The following is a 16127-nucleotide window of genomic DNA, read 5'->3' as shown; positions in this document are numbered from 1 at the left end:
TCACCCCCCCCCCTTAAAAAAAATAGGATCAGGAACAATGTTAAGCAAACAATAGGGAAATGTTAACAGTACTAACCAAGGATCTTTCCATGGAACATGTGTACATAGTCAGCACACAGCATTATACTTCATGCCTGCCCTACATCCTCTGTACCTCTCACATTGCTGATAAAGAAAGCCTTGTAATGAGTGTGTTTGTAAGAAATGCAGAGAGACTTACTTCACATTTATTGTTATCTAGATTCCAGCTTGTGCATTATTTAAGTTACAAGATGAATGCATACCTGATGGAGTGAAATACTCCTCTGACGAAATATAAGTGAGTCCAACAAAATATGCATACGGGTTACAATCATATACTAACTCTCATCCATATCAGTTTACCCAGCTCCTCATTCGCCTTTTTATTATAGAGTACATCAATAACTGATTGCTTGTGTCCTACTCTGTGCATCAGATATGCTAATTACAGCATACACAGCTGAACTGGATGCTAATCAATCAGTCCTGTGGAGCTAGTCCACAAGATATAAAAGCATCCATGATGTCTCCATTTCCTTTTTTTTTGTGGATTGAGAATATACTTGAGCATAGATACAATGCAGGTACGAATAGATTGTTATTATCTGCTGCTTTTTTAATACTTCTGTCTGTAATACAAGGTGAAGATACTGCTGCTGCTGGCAGTAGTTTAAGGGACACATAGACACTGGAGAAGCTGAGTGACCTCTGTCAGCATTGACACACAGAGACGAGTGCAGGAAACCACCCCAGCAATAAGTAAGGTATGTGTTTAAATGCTATTCCTAGTCAACTTGCAAATTTAAACAGTAGTTCTAAATATATTTTAAGAAGAATTATACATTTGTATCATGTCTCACATTCTCCTAAATTAATGTGTCCCTTACATTTGAGTCATGTATGCATGACAACAAGAAATCGAGAACAGGTTTGGGTCTACTGCCAAGTCATGTTGAATAGCATGTATATCATCTGCCACATTTGTGCTGGCAAAGTTGCCAGTTAGCATGAATCCCATATGTGCCTCTCTCCCAAACGATCAAGATGTGAGTGGTAAGTGATATCTCACAGGCTGACATAGGGGTGAGTGCCTTGGATCCGCACCACAAAACAGCAGTCAATGCTTGCTCACAATTGCCAACATGGCTTTACTTATTCAGTGACTGAATAACATATTCACACTAAATATCCTTAAACATTGCAAAGGCAATACTATAGAGTTGTTTTAACACATGCTCGGTACCACAGTACTGGTTTGATGATTGCTGACTGACCAAGGAACACAGCATGCTAGGGCTGTGTTGTATATTTGAAAACAAGAATGCTGTGTAAGGAGTAAGTGAATCATATTCCAAGTTGAACATTTAACTACGTGTACATCTAATGTACTATTTCAAAACAAATGTACATTCATTGTTGAAGTTAGCTGTGTGATGAATGACTGTTACTGCTTCTTACAGTGGTATATGTGAGCACAACAGCTTTAAGGCAGCCATGCATTCCTCTGAATCTACAGTGTATGTCTGGATTGCACACCTATATAGGCATATTCCCTGCGTACTAACAAACTGGACTGTATATATCATAAACTGAATTTTTTTTCTGCATGATATCCCTTCATTTTCTTATATTGAACCTCTATGAACCTTACTATGAATAAAAGTGTAGCTGGAGGCTATGCAACTTCTTCGATGGTGCAAGGAGTTAAGTGTCACTTTTAAGTTCAGGTGGTCCTGGGTTCAAATGCATGTAATGCAGCCTTGTTTTTTTTTTTTTTTTGTAATGTGTCCTTGTAATAGCTTGCAGTGCATTGAATCCTTGACATGTCTATCTTCATTCTTTTTGGGAACAACTGTCAGTGTAGGATTGTCATAGCTAAGGTTCAGGGCTATAATACTGTACAATCCTATCATTTTTAATAGTGTCCCACTTTACATTTATTGACTACAAATGTATGACTAGGACAGAGCCTATTTTCAGTGGAGGCCCAGGGAGAAATGCTCCAGATGTGTGTTTTTGGAGTGTGGAAGTAAACCAATGTGAACACAGAGAGAACATGCAAACTCTACACAGAAGGCACCCCACATGATAATCAAACCAAAGAACCTTTTTCTGTGAGGCGACAATGTTAACCACTGCACCAATGTGCTGCCCATGATAAATGTTAGTAGTTGACCTAGTATTTCCTATATAATAATTATTATCATGATGGATGAGGCAGTTTTTGTAATGACATCTGTTTTATTTCACATATTGTGTGCAATTAGCTTTATGCAAACATGTTGTTTACGTTTGCACGATGGTAAGCAGCGAGCACCATTTTTAAATGTTGCGGATCACAACATTCCACAGTCTGAGTATCTGTTACAACTGTAATTGGCAAGAAAACACATTCCCCTGGATTCTCGAAAGCTTGCAAGATCGGTGCAGGAGCTCAAGCAGGCAATATGTCTGCCATGCAATCCAGGAACAGCCTGCAGGGGAGTGCACGAGCACTCCTGCACTAATCTTGCATGGACGAAGTCCTTGTATGCAAATCACCCCATTTGCAGGAGAAATCTATGCAAATGAGGTGATTTAGCAATCCAGGAAGCTTGCAACCGTTCGTGCAGGACTAGTGCTATCTGCAGAAATGTACTTGGTTAGTAACTGAGTACATTTCTGCAAAATCCAAAACGGAGCTGTGACAGCTCCAAATAAAGGTTGCATATCATGTAGGTAGCATGCCAATGGCCAGGTATAAGGCCATTGGCATTGCAAATATTAAAGAAAAATACAAAAATCAACTTTTATTTATTTTAGACGATCTCGGCTGTTTATGCATAGGGCAGTGGCTCGCAAAAGGGATCAGGGGGGAAATAACAAAATGAACCTAAATTAAGCATTCTAACTAAAATCAGTATACTGCCATGTAAGTCAATGGCAGGCAGAAGACAACATGGCCAGTGAGTAGTGGTTGCTAAGGGTGGAGGCTCAGTGTGAGGCATGTAACTATGCATTTGCAGGCAATCCTATGCAAATGAGGGGAAGGATAGTGAATCCCAGTTTTCCCCAGCATGTGAGCCAGGTCCCAACAGTGTAAGAATAGGAATAGCTTGGTGCAAGCCTAGGAGTTAAGTGGCATCATGGGGGTGTGTGCCAGGCATACTGTAAGTAGATTGGAGCCCTGTGGCTTGGGTTTGCTCCTAGCTTAGCACAGCTAAGCTAGGGGGTGTGTCCAAACCCGTCTAGCACTCTTAACAAAGCCGAAGTGGGTGTGCGTGTCGCGCACCAGGTTTTACAGGAAGAAAAAAGAAGTTAAACCAGGAAACAGCAGCACTGTGCACATTTGAGCACTGTGTTTGCATGGCATGCACCCGGGCTTAAACAGGAAGGCAATGGGAAGGGAAAACAGCAGTAGGAAGGTAATCAAGGAGAACTAGCTTAGCTGGCAGGTGAAATGTATCAGAATCAGCCAGTTACACAGGCAGCAGAACAGCCTAGCCCAGAATACTACCATAAGCTATGCAAACACCTTCCCCTCTGGTTTTTCCCACACTCTACACCACCGGTGTATACAATCGGGGAAATTTTAACAAACAAGCCTACAAAATAAGAATGGCTGCAGTAGGCAACATAGAACAACATGTGCAAGAGGCTGAGGGTGGTGAGGATGTGAATGCTGCTGATCAACCCACAGTGAGGAGACGGAGAAGAGTGTACAGACCCAGGGTAACCTACCAGGGGTTACATGACCTGGAACAAGTGGAGCGCTATAGGGTGGACAGAGATCTCTTACATCAAATTGATGAGCTGTGCCGGCCACACCTGACACACCAAACTGACCGGGGGTAACCCATCCCAGTGGATACCAAGGTATGTGTAGGCCTAGGAATACTAGCCACAGGAACCTCCCAAAGCTCAACTGGGGATATCATGGGGATCTCACAGGAATCGGCATTTAGAGTATTCCACCTGTTCCTGGATGCCATGTCAGCACATGCCAGTGATCACGTATATTTCCTCAACACATGTGAGGTGTTGGCCAGCAATATGTGTCTCTTCCACCAAATAGTAGAATACCCTGAGGTAGAGGGTGCTATAGACTGCATGCACATATGTATCAAAGCACCACCTGGTGATCAGGGTAGGGCCTACATCAACCGCAGGGGTATCCCCTCCATCAACTGCTAAGTCATATGTGATGCCCAGGGCATTATAATGAATGTGTGTGATGGCTGCCCTGGAAGCTATGACGATTCCCACATACGGCATCTGACGCAGCTGTACCAGAATTTTGCCAATGGGGACATCCCCTATGGTCACCTAGTGGGGGATGCTGGTTACACACTGGAGCCGTGGCTGATGACACCCATCAGAAATGCACTCACACCTGAGCAAGAATGCCATAATGAGGCACATGCACAGACCAGACTTATAATAGAGCATGTGTTTGGGATGCTCAGGTCATGGTTCCAGTGTCTGGTCACATCCAGTGGAGCCTTGCAGCACTCATCAGCTACATGTACCCAAATTGTTATGGTATGGGCCATGCTACACAATATTATCCTGCGGAGACAGATGCAGCAGGAACAGCATGGGGCAGGGTCACACAGCCCCCCCACCAATGCCAAGGCCTGCACAGGCACAGAGTGACTCAGAGGAGGAACAACCTGAGCCTGCCCCAGTAGGCAGATGGAGGCATGCCCAGTATGCCAAGGCTGCGGCAAAGAGACAATGCATAACACATACACCGACACAGTAGGGACCCAGGGAATGACACCTCTCTCTGACTCGCACATACAGTAAAAGGGATGCCAAACATGACACTACCTGTGCTCAACCATGTATAGGGAGTGTACTATGTGCATACAACATAGGCAGCCCTCCAGCACCATCTGCAAGTCTGGCACACCCTCAAAGTAAGTCAATCAACCTACCAGTTGCCAAATGGAGTAGAATGCGTCATTACCTGTATCTATGGTATGGATGTGAGCATACAAGTGAATAGGGTGGCTGAATGTTATGGCAGCAGACAGTAGACACCCATAGTGCCACCATGACATCTGTAACACATACTGGAGTCACCATAGTAGCCAGTGCTACACAGGGTGACAAAACCCACTGCAGGAAATGTGCTGAGTGACATGTGTGTCCTTATGACCCACAAATGCCATTCAGGGCACTTCACATACCCAACAACAGTCTCAGCCAGCAGGACAGGTGTAGACAAACCCAAACAGAGCCTGCGCTATGGCCCCTGGATGATGGCTATGGTTAACTTCCCTCCCAGGCCTACACAGACAGACTACAGCAGGTCAGGCAGTGAGATGTTAGTTCTGAAGGGTAGGAAGTCAGACACTAATATGTAGGGCATCCAAAGCTACGATCTGTAGTACACTGGTATGCCTCTAGTCAGCATGATAGGAAAGAATACAGAATGAAATGGAGTACCTGACATACCAGTACAGTCATAGCAAATGTGTATAAGTGTCAGTTGTGCCCCCCCATCCTACGTAGTAATGTAATAACAGTCAGGTGTGCCCCCCAATCCTGTGTAGAAATGTAGAAATAGACAGGTGTGCCTCCCCCCATCCTATGTAGTAATGTAATAACAGTCAGGTGTGCCTACCCCATCCTGTGTATAAATGCTGAAATAGTCAGGTGTGCCCCCCCAACCCTGTGCAGAAATGTAGAAATAGATAGTTGTGCCCCCCATGAAGTAATGTAAGAACAGTCAGGTATGCCCCCCCCATCCTATGTAGAAATTTAAAAATAGTCAGGTGAGCCCCTCACCCTATGTAGTAATGTAATAACACTCAAGTGTGCCCCCAACCCTGTGTAGAAATGTAGAAATAGTCTGGTGTGCCCCCATCCAACGTAGAAAGGTAGAAACAGTCATGTGTGCCTCCCCAGTCTTGTGTAGAAATGTAGAAATAGATAGGTGTGCCCCCCATGAAGTAATGTAAGAACAGTCGGGTATGCCCCCCCCCATTCTGTGTAGAAATGTAAAAATAGTCAGGTGAGCCCCCCACCCCATGTAGTAATGTAATAACACTCAGGTGTGCCCCCAACCCTGTGTAGAAATGTAGAAATAATCAGGTGTGCCCCCCCATCCAATGTAGAAATGTAGTAACAGTCAGGTGTGCCTCCCCAATCTTGTGTAAAAATGTAGAAATAGTCAGGTCAGCCCCCCATCCTATGCAGAAATGTAGGAATAGTCAATGCCAAATGCTTGATGGATACCCTGCTGAAACAGCATGCCACATGTACAACACAAAGGTCAGCACTGCAGTATTAACTATCTGGACTCGATCCACACATTAAATACAGATGGGCATACTGGGCATGCTCACACACTTAAAACACATGAAGGCCATGTCTGCAAACACCAGTGGACCAGACATATCTGGCAGTTGCAGTTGTTAGTGTAGACACTCATCAGTATGCACCACTAATGCCTTGCACACACAGTGGATAGGAATACAGACGTACTTGTAAGGACAACACACTATAATAAGCCAGAGTTAGATGTACATAGATGTGTGGAAGAGCATGACTGTGACAAGGAGCCATCCAGACCTGTCCCACCCAGCACACAGCCAAAGGGCCCCAACCACATGAGGGTCAGATGTCACTCACTGCAGATACTAGCCACCAGTATCTGGCAGCATTACAGACTATGTGGTTCAGTGCCAGCTGTGCAACATGACTGTACAAGGAAGTAGTCATCTAGCAGTTGTATACACATACCTGTGAAATATGACCCTGTCTGTGCCCGCATGCGGAGTGTCAACCTCTAGATAAATGGGTTATGGCCCATGCACACACTGCACTCCCCATAGCCCTACTATGACAAGCCTGCTGAGGTCATCCACTGTGAAATACATCTTTGGGAGAATTGTAGCTCTGTAATCTCTGTGGTGTGTCCCATAACTTCGTACTGCTGTGATATGATAAAATAGTTAGGTAGGAGTTCAAATCCCAGACATGACAACTGTGTATTTGTATGTCTGTCTGTGTAGAGAGCAATACTTTTTAGGGTAGTCACATTCCTTACAATTCAAATGCTCAACTTTGGCAAGGCTGCTGATGTCATCCACCTAGAAATACACCTCTGGGAAGGTTGTAGTCTAGTAATCTCCATAGTGTGTCCTGTAACTGCGTACTGCTATACAGTGATAAATTTGTTAGGTAGCTGTTCTAATCCCACACTTAGCAAGTGTGTGGCTGTGTGTCTGTCTGTGTAGAAAGCAATGCTTTTTAGGGTAGTCACACTCCCTACAATTCAAATGCTCAACTTTGGCAAGGCTGCTGATGTCATCCACCTAGAAATACACCTCTGGGAAAGTTGCAGCTGAGTAATCTTTGTAGCACATCCTGTAACTGCATACTACCACAGTGTGATAAATTAGTTAGGTAGCTGTTCTAATTACACAGTTGGTGTGTCTGTGTAAAGAGCAATGCTTTTTAGGGTAGTAGCACTCCCTACAATTCAAATGCTCATCTTTGGCAAAGCTGCTGATGTCATCCACCTAGAACTACACCTCTGGGAAAGTTGTAACCCAGTAATCTCCCTAGTGTGTCCTGTAACTTCGTACTGTTGTAGTGTAATAAATTATTTAGGTAGTTGTTTTAATCCCACACTTGGCAAGTTTGTGTGTTTGTGTCTGTCTGACTCTCTGTAGAGAGCAATGCTTTTTAGGGTAGTCACACTCCCTACAATTCAAATGCTCAACTTTGGCAAGGCAGCTGATGTCATCCACCTAGAAATATACCTCTGGGAATGTTGTAGCCTAGTAATCTCTGTAGCATGTCCTGTAACTGCATACTGTTGCAGTGTGATAAATTAGGTAGCTATTCTAATCCCACACTTGGCATGTGTATCTGTCTGTGTAAAGAGCAATGCTTTTTAGGGTAGTCACACTCCCTACAATTCAAATGCTCAACTTTGGCAAGGCAGCTGATGTCATCCACCTAGAAATACACCTCTGGGAAGGTTGTAGCTTAGTAATCTCCATAGTATGTCCTGTAACTGCGCACTGCTGCACAGTGATAAATTCATTAGGTAGCTGTTCTAATCCCACACTTAGCAAGTATGTGTGTGGTTCTGTCTGTGTAGAAAGCAATGCTTTTTAGGGATGTCGCACTCCCTACAATTCAAATGCTCAACTTTGGCTAGGCTGTTGATGTCATCCACCTAGAAATACACCTCTGGGAAAGTTGTAACCCAGTAATCTCCCTAGCATATCCTGTAACTGCATACTGCTGTAGTGTAATAAATTAGTTAGGTAGTTGTTTTATTCCCACACTTGGCAAGTTTGTGTGTGTGACTGTGATTCTCTCGCTGTAGAGAGCAATGCTATTTAGGGTAGTCACACCCCCTACAATTCAAATGCTCAATTTTGAGAAGTCAGAATGTCCACATATATTGGCCAATATCTCTGCTGCAGTCCACAGGGGCATTATGTGCTAGCAGTGGTGCTTTACTTTGGTGTCCTTAGGATGTCTGACAGTAACCAATGGCACATATGTGAAAGTGAGATGTGATCTCTCACACACACCATGTCTGTAAAGACAAACCCAATTACAGTAGCAATAGTCTACTAATATACCCACTATACATACCTGACATCCCCTTGCACTATGAAGTTGGGACTATAGGGGCTGGGATAGGGCTGCACTCCATGTCCAGGACATATGGTGAAAATATATGTACATATAATTATCCAGCTATCTATATATTTGATTACACATATACATATCAACATATATAGATGGGTATGTGTATGTACATAGATATACATATACACACCCAGATATATACATATACAGAGCAATATATGTCTACACATATACAGATAGTGATATATATGCAAATATACGTATGGATAGCTAAAGATATATTGACAGTAGTAGGTATATCAGCACATATAGTTATAGCTATATATATATATATATATATATATATATATATATATACACACAACATAACTAGGCATATCTGTACACATAGGATGTGCATACATATATAGCTATATACACATATCTATATGTACATATACGTATACCTATAGATACACATATTATATATACATATATGTATATATATATATATATATATATATACATATATATATATATATATATATATATGTACATACAAAGAGATGTACACATGGCCATATATATGTAGCACTATACAGATGTGTATACAGACATATGTATGAGTATACATGTGTATGTACATGTAGACATATATAAACACCTATACTATGTATACAACCATACTCCTGTCATGAGTAAATGTTACGGTTGTTTATACCCTCCACATGTATCCCACCGTATGTATCTGCTATGTGTACATTATGATAAAACAACATATGTGATGCAACAGTCATATTAATAAGGAATACACAATTTAGGAAGTAAAGGCAATTGTTTAATACTACTCAATATGTGTATTGACAGCTATATTGGTTAAACAACATCTGTCTCCACAGTGGTAATGGCATAGTGGTTAAGTGTTGTGACTTCAGTGTAAATGGTCCTGGCTTCAAGACCTGCAAAGGCTGTTAATATTGCTGCTGGGCAGAAGAAGGACTGTTGTATACAGAGTGGCTAAGGCAGTTTTGAGCAGCTTTAAGTGTGTTTGCGTGGGTTTGTGGGAAGCTAAGCGGTGCAAAGCTATGGGTAAACGTATGGGCACTTACACAGTGTAGGCATTGCTTACCAGTGCGCAAATCAGCTAAGCTGTTATATTGCAGCAATGTTGATTCTTGCTAAGCATAGCTTAGCCCTGGTAACCAGGACACACAACCCAGTCTGAAAACCTGTAATAAGTGTATGTAATGCCATGTACAATACATGCACCTATGTGCTGTCATTACAGTAGCAAGGGGTGTGAGTGTCAGATATGGGACACAGACATATATGAGGCCTGTACAGCACTGTTATCCATGTGAATGTGTGATATACAGGTGTAGTATCCCAGGGTACATGCTGTCACACTGGCATGTAGTGTATCATGGCAGTACTACTGTTGACAGTGCTAACCCAGGCAAGAGCAGAATGCTTAATGTAGTACTGACAACAGGCACACCTGCGAGCATGGCTGGACACTGATGACTCCCTGTTGTATCCCTGGTGTGTGAGCTGTGTCACAGTATATTCCCCTTACTGGTCTGTCAACACACTCATGCTACTGCATAGCTACCTGCCAAGCTGATGACTGTCAGTCCTTGTACAGATGTGCAGATGACTGGTATCCAGCTGGGATATGTACGGGAAACCTACACTTGATTGATGCCCTACTATGCATGTATCATGTGCATGAGATGCATATCCCTGTAGTACCAATGTTGAGGTATACTATGGGTTGTATCACAGTTGTGGCCAATGTGTGATGGTGGGTATGGCAGAGTGTCATCATGGGTTTCAGGGAGTATAATATCCAGTGAGGGATGTGGGTACTGTGTACACTGTTATTACACCAAGGTACACCAGGTATATGTGCCATGTACCACATTATGGTTACCACTGTCACTATCAATAATACAGGTAACTATTACCACAATCCAAGCCAGTTATGCATGTGATGTGTGCAGCCTACCTGTAATGCATTGGAGACATGGTCACGGTAGTTAGCAGTGATAGGCCCTGGTATTTCAGATCTGTGTCTGGCTGTTATGTGTCTGTAAATGTGTGTATAACAGTATGCCATACTACGTATCATCCAAATACACCCATTACATCCCCCATTAGCATACTGTACATGCCAGGGGATGTTCTGCATGTACCATGTAACCTGGGATACACCTCACCCTAAACGATGTGTGGGGTGTGCAATGTAAGCCACACATGTCAATATCATGACATTGCTAGGTAGGGTCTAGCCCCAGTGTTGGCAAATGACAGTGTGCATGTATGTGGATGGGTCTACATCAGATTGCAGGGTATACATGCCTCAGCGGGCCACCTGTCCATGTGGCACAGGCAATAACTGGTATAGTAACCTATAAATGTGTTTGACTGTACCCTAGATATGTCACTGCCACGGTGTCAGCACAGTGACATGCCCCGTTGTGCAATACGACTGCAGACCATCCTCATGCTGACACAAGTACACCTACAACACACATGGATAACATTTTAGAGACCACGACCAACCAGTTTTACCAACAGCTATAAGGCAGCATTGCTGAATGGCTACACTACCTGACAAATATGCCTCACACTCTACTCAATACCACATGTTACACTGCAGGACTGTGGTACGCTGTTATACAGTCACTGTGTGCATCAGAACCATATCAGCCTGTCCCTGCATCGATGGTATGGATGATAGGGATGGGGCACAGGTATTATCATATGCACATGGTGTGGTATCGGTTTGCCAGATGCCGAGAGTGGGCCATACATTTGACACCATGTATGTGGGTGAGGGGTGTACTCTGGGGAACTGGCTGAGGTGATGTGATGTGCATAGGTATGGGGTTGCATTAGGTGTGTTTGCATAGTGTGTGGGTATGCATGCACAAAGTTCTGCCATATGACTGCCCTACACAGGTGTTTATGGACAGCTGCAGACCATACCTGGCAGGGTGTGCAGTTCACTGCCTCCAGCCATGGACACATGGACTGTGCTTGCCAGGGATTCCATGGGCACATCCAGGTACAGGCGTTGATGTGCTACTCTCACCTGCTGATGACATTTGTCCACTGGTACCAGGTCTTTCCTGGGACTGGCCAGGACCATGTGCCCATGACTTGCCATGGTGTGGTGTGGACAGCACACACCCCACACTTCCAGGGCTGCTACTGCCACTACGGGAGCCCCTTGGTGTCCTAGCATGTTCACGTTGACTGCCAGCTGTTAGTGTTGCTGGCCACATCCACATGGGCATCGCCGCATCCCCACCACAAGTTGAAGAACAGACACACCACAGCCGATGAGGGTCATCATCTCATCATGCCATCTATCCACTTGCTGGTAGAAGCATTGCTGGCACTTGACAGTTCATGGAGGTTGTAGCTTACAGATGCGAGAGCAACCCTATGCAGCCTAAGGCCCTGTCTGGTGTAATGCTCAATACGTGCCTCCACCACCATTACAGCCTGAAATATGCTTTTGCTGGTTGCAGCTATGTCACCTCTGCCAGGGTCATGATGTCCAGCAGCCCTACCACAAGCACCCTGGGACATCTGCCTATGTGGCAGCCTGTTGGACATCCAGCTATGCCTGCTGCGACTGGACACAGTAGGCATGGTTACCCCATTTTCCTGTGCACTGCCACTGAATGTCAGCTGTCCCTCTGCTATGGCCACTGGTGATGGGGTGTGTATAGGCACTGAAACTGTGTGCAGGGGTGGGGTGGCTAAAAGGGAGATATTAAATGTTGGCACAGTGTTGGCCCCTGACATCCCCACCTGTGCCTCAACATTATTATCATCATTATCATCATCATCGGTGCATCTTTGAAAACCTACATCAGATTGCATGCAGGAGGGACCCTGACCCACGTTGCCACCTGTGGGGGAAAACAATAAATGCGCTTTAAAACCTGTACAGCATTGCCTAACAGTACACACACACACACACACACACACACACACACACACACACACACACACACACACACACACACACACACACACACACCTCCGTAATACCTACCTGCCCATGGCTTTACAGACAGTCCCACGTATATGTCCATGTGTTACCCCATCCTGCATCACACTTGTTAACATACACACATTGATACCACTCATTAACATCACAGTTCTCTAAATTCACACACAAGCAGCCACAACACAAGGCCTGCTGCTACTTTACCTGCCTGACCTGTGTGTTGTGGATTTCCATGGCCTCACTGCTGTCATTTGGTATGCATGTATGCCTGGAATGATGTGCATGGCCCCTATATGTGTGGGCTACTATGTTGTATCTATAATAGCTCCCACTGGTGTGCCATGTGTATGTAATGCTCAATACATGCCAGATATGCTGGTCCATCAGCCCATCATGTGACACCTGTAATATTTGAATACACTTCCTGGTGTTGACTATTACTTCCCCAATGCATCTGTAGAGCTGCATACACAGGTTGTAGGTGACCTCTCTGCTGACTGCGATATTAAGTGTGTACCTGAAGTCTACCTTGCCTCTGGATGCCTGTTCCATGCTACAGACCATATTATACTATTTGTTGTCCTGTGATTACACACATGACAGGTATTCCTGGTGTGTAACGTGGTAGTCCATGTCCATGTACTGCATGGTACCAAAGGGGGGTACAGCCATATGAACACCCCACAATCACACATGTGCATACATGGCCACATACACAAACACACGCATACACACACACACACACACACACACACACACACACACACACACACACACACACACACACACACACACACACACACACACACACACACATCATACATGCATCTACCTCCCAACAATTCATCAGAGTGACCCTGCAGGCAAACTAACTAACCACCAGGATGCACACACAGACACATACAGGTGAGGTTGCAGAATGATCGTACACACAGTCCTCCTATTACCCATCTGCCAACATGCAGAACATATGGTTCAGAACAGCATGCAGTTCAGCTATAGTCAATCCATGCAACAGTATATATGTGTGTGATGCATGTGCTGTGACTATGTGATGCCCCTTCCCCTGGATACCACTGCACCCATGTACACAGTATTGCTGTGCACTTGTTCTGCACCCTGCCATGTACTGTGCACCACAACTCACAGGTGTACAACCCATTTTGAAATGTATAGTACTGTGTCAGTTATGTCAACTTTAACTCTCACAGCCCCTATGTTTTTCAGGAACATATACCTGGGATGATATGTGGACTGTTGTCATTGGTGAATGTCTGATGCCTGATTTACAGCTATCAACATCAACAGACTATGTATGACCACTGCACAAATGCTTACACTGACAACCATCAGAGCATACCATGGCTATGGGGCGTGTACACAACGTTATTGATTTTATACACACATCCTTGACCTGCCATGGGACCACAGCACCACATATCTAAGGAGTACACAATCCCGGTACATGACAGATGTCCTGTATTTTCACAAGCAGTGTCTACAGATTGTGTTAGGTGTGTGGCTGCTGACCACAATGCATACACACCATGTGGGCATATGTGTGCACACCCTTATCATGATGGTTTATCACACCTCTTGTTGTGCGTACTACAGCAGTCACTGCTCATGGCAGCGGTTTACCAGTATGGGCCTTCTACAGTTGCCAGTGTATGTTCAGTCTACCCTACACATTTCCCCCTCCCCTATTCTGCATGATTACAAGGTGTACTCATGAGCACATCCCATGGTGTTCACACAATGCTGTCACTAGTGCAGTGTGGGTAGGGTTATGGCTGCCACAGGTCCTGAACCTGACTATATGCAGATAGAGCAATTCCTACCATCCTTAGGATCCCTGCTGCAGTGCACTGGTGTGTCATGCTGAGAACCCCCCTCAACTGTTATGCAGATGCATGACAGGTAAGCCCTACACATTTGTGTCACTTTGCGGTGTCCCATACACTGAACACCACATGTTGTAGCCTAGACTCAGCTGATAATGTGGACTACTGTAATGCCTTATGTCATAGTGTATCTCTGCAGTATTTGGCATTGTCCTACAGGTATATACACTGGTGTTGCAATGTATATGGGTGTTGTTCAGAACATGTCACTACTGTATGCCATGTCTACCAACAGTATGTTACTCCCTGTGGACACATTCCACAATGACAGGATGTTAGTTATCATGCAGGTTTGTGACATACTCTTTCAATACCCCATCATGGCCGCCCCTGTGAGACTGTGCATTTCACAGAAACAATACATACACATGTACAGCATGCATTCAGGGTAGGTGTGTTAGATGTGTGCATGGAATATACCATCACCATTACATGCCCAGTGTGTTGGCATGCATCTACATAAAACATACTCACCAGCTACAGGCTGCTGCCTTGTGGTTATCCTGGAGGGACCTACATAAGAAGGTGAGAGATGCAATGTCAGTGGCCACACCTGTGGCACTGCTACAGGCTGGGTGCAGTACTACCATACATCAATGTTAAATTCCCACAATACTACTACATCTGGACATCTGTTTATCACTACAATGTAACAACACAATATATCTATGACATGTCAAATATGCATGATTTACCTGTACCACTGTGGATATTTACACAACAGTGGTCTACTGATGTGTCCTGTATCCATGCCTGCACACTCCTTGGCTGGTGTGTGGGTGATACCCACCTCCATGAAGGGATCCAGTGGTTGTTGGTGTTCCAGATGGGCAGGTGCCACGAGGCTGGCCAGGAGCTCCTCCACATGTGTCAGGGGGGATGGATGGCATGGCCCCTCCCTGTGATGAGGTGATCCCGCCCAGACTGCAGCAGCAAGCCGATGGCCATTGCAAAGCAGGTCGCTGCAATGATGCCAGACCTGCTCATAACTGCTGTTATGCAGGTCAACATAATTGATACTGTGGACTACATCGTTCCACAGGGTGGTCCACTCCTGCTGCTCATGGGCTGTACTGCCAAAGAGCACCTGGTAGTGCTTTACCAGGTAGATGATGATGTCCTCATTTTCATCCACTGAATACACAGGTAACCTGCCATGTGACATCTTGCCCGAAAGACATAAAGATGGGAACTGGCCTGAGCATCTCATATGGCAAGGTTACCACAGTTTGTAATACACATCTCTGTCACCCTCTACCATATCAGCTTCAACAGACTGTACACACAACTCATTAGGTATGGCTACAGCTTAACTACTGTTTGGACAGATTTTGTATTGTACCACACCTTCTGCTATGTGATTGTAGCCATGTCCCCTGTGTGGACACTATCATTGCTGGCCTGTTACAGACTATTTCTCTGCATGCCATTGTCAGTGCAACTTTGGTTACATATATGCCAGTGGTATGGCTGCTCTGAGATTGCTGCACATCTGACAGTCTGTGTTACTGGGGATATCTATGCATGCTGTTGGTCATGTACCAGGATTGTGTAGACTATTACTACCAATAAATGTTTTATAACAGTGACAC

Source organism: Protopterus annectens, chromosome 6.part0 (assembly GCF_019279795.1).
Source record: "Protopterus annectens isolate FY-2018-M chromosome 6.part0, PAN1.0, whole genome shotgun sequence".
NCBI classification, from domain to species: Eukaryota; Metazoa; Chordata; order Ceratodontiformes; family Protopteridae; genus Protopterus; species Protopterus annectens.
The sequence above is the reverse complement of the archived record's forward strand: the minus strand, read 5'-3'. Positions refer to the sequence as shown.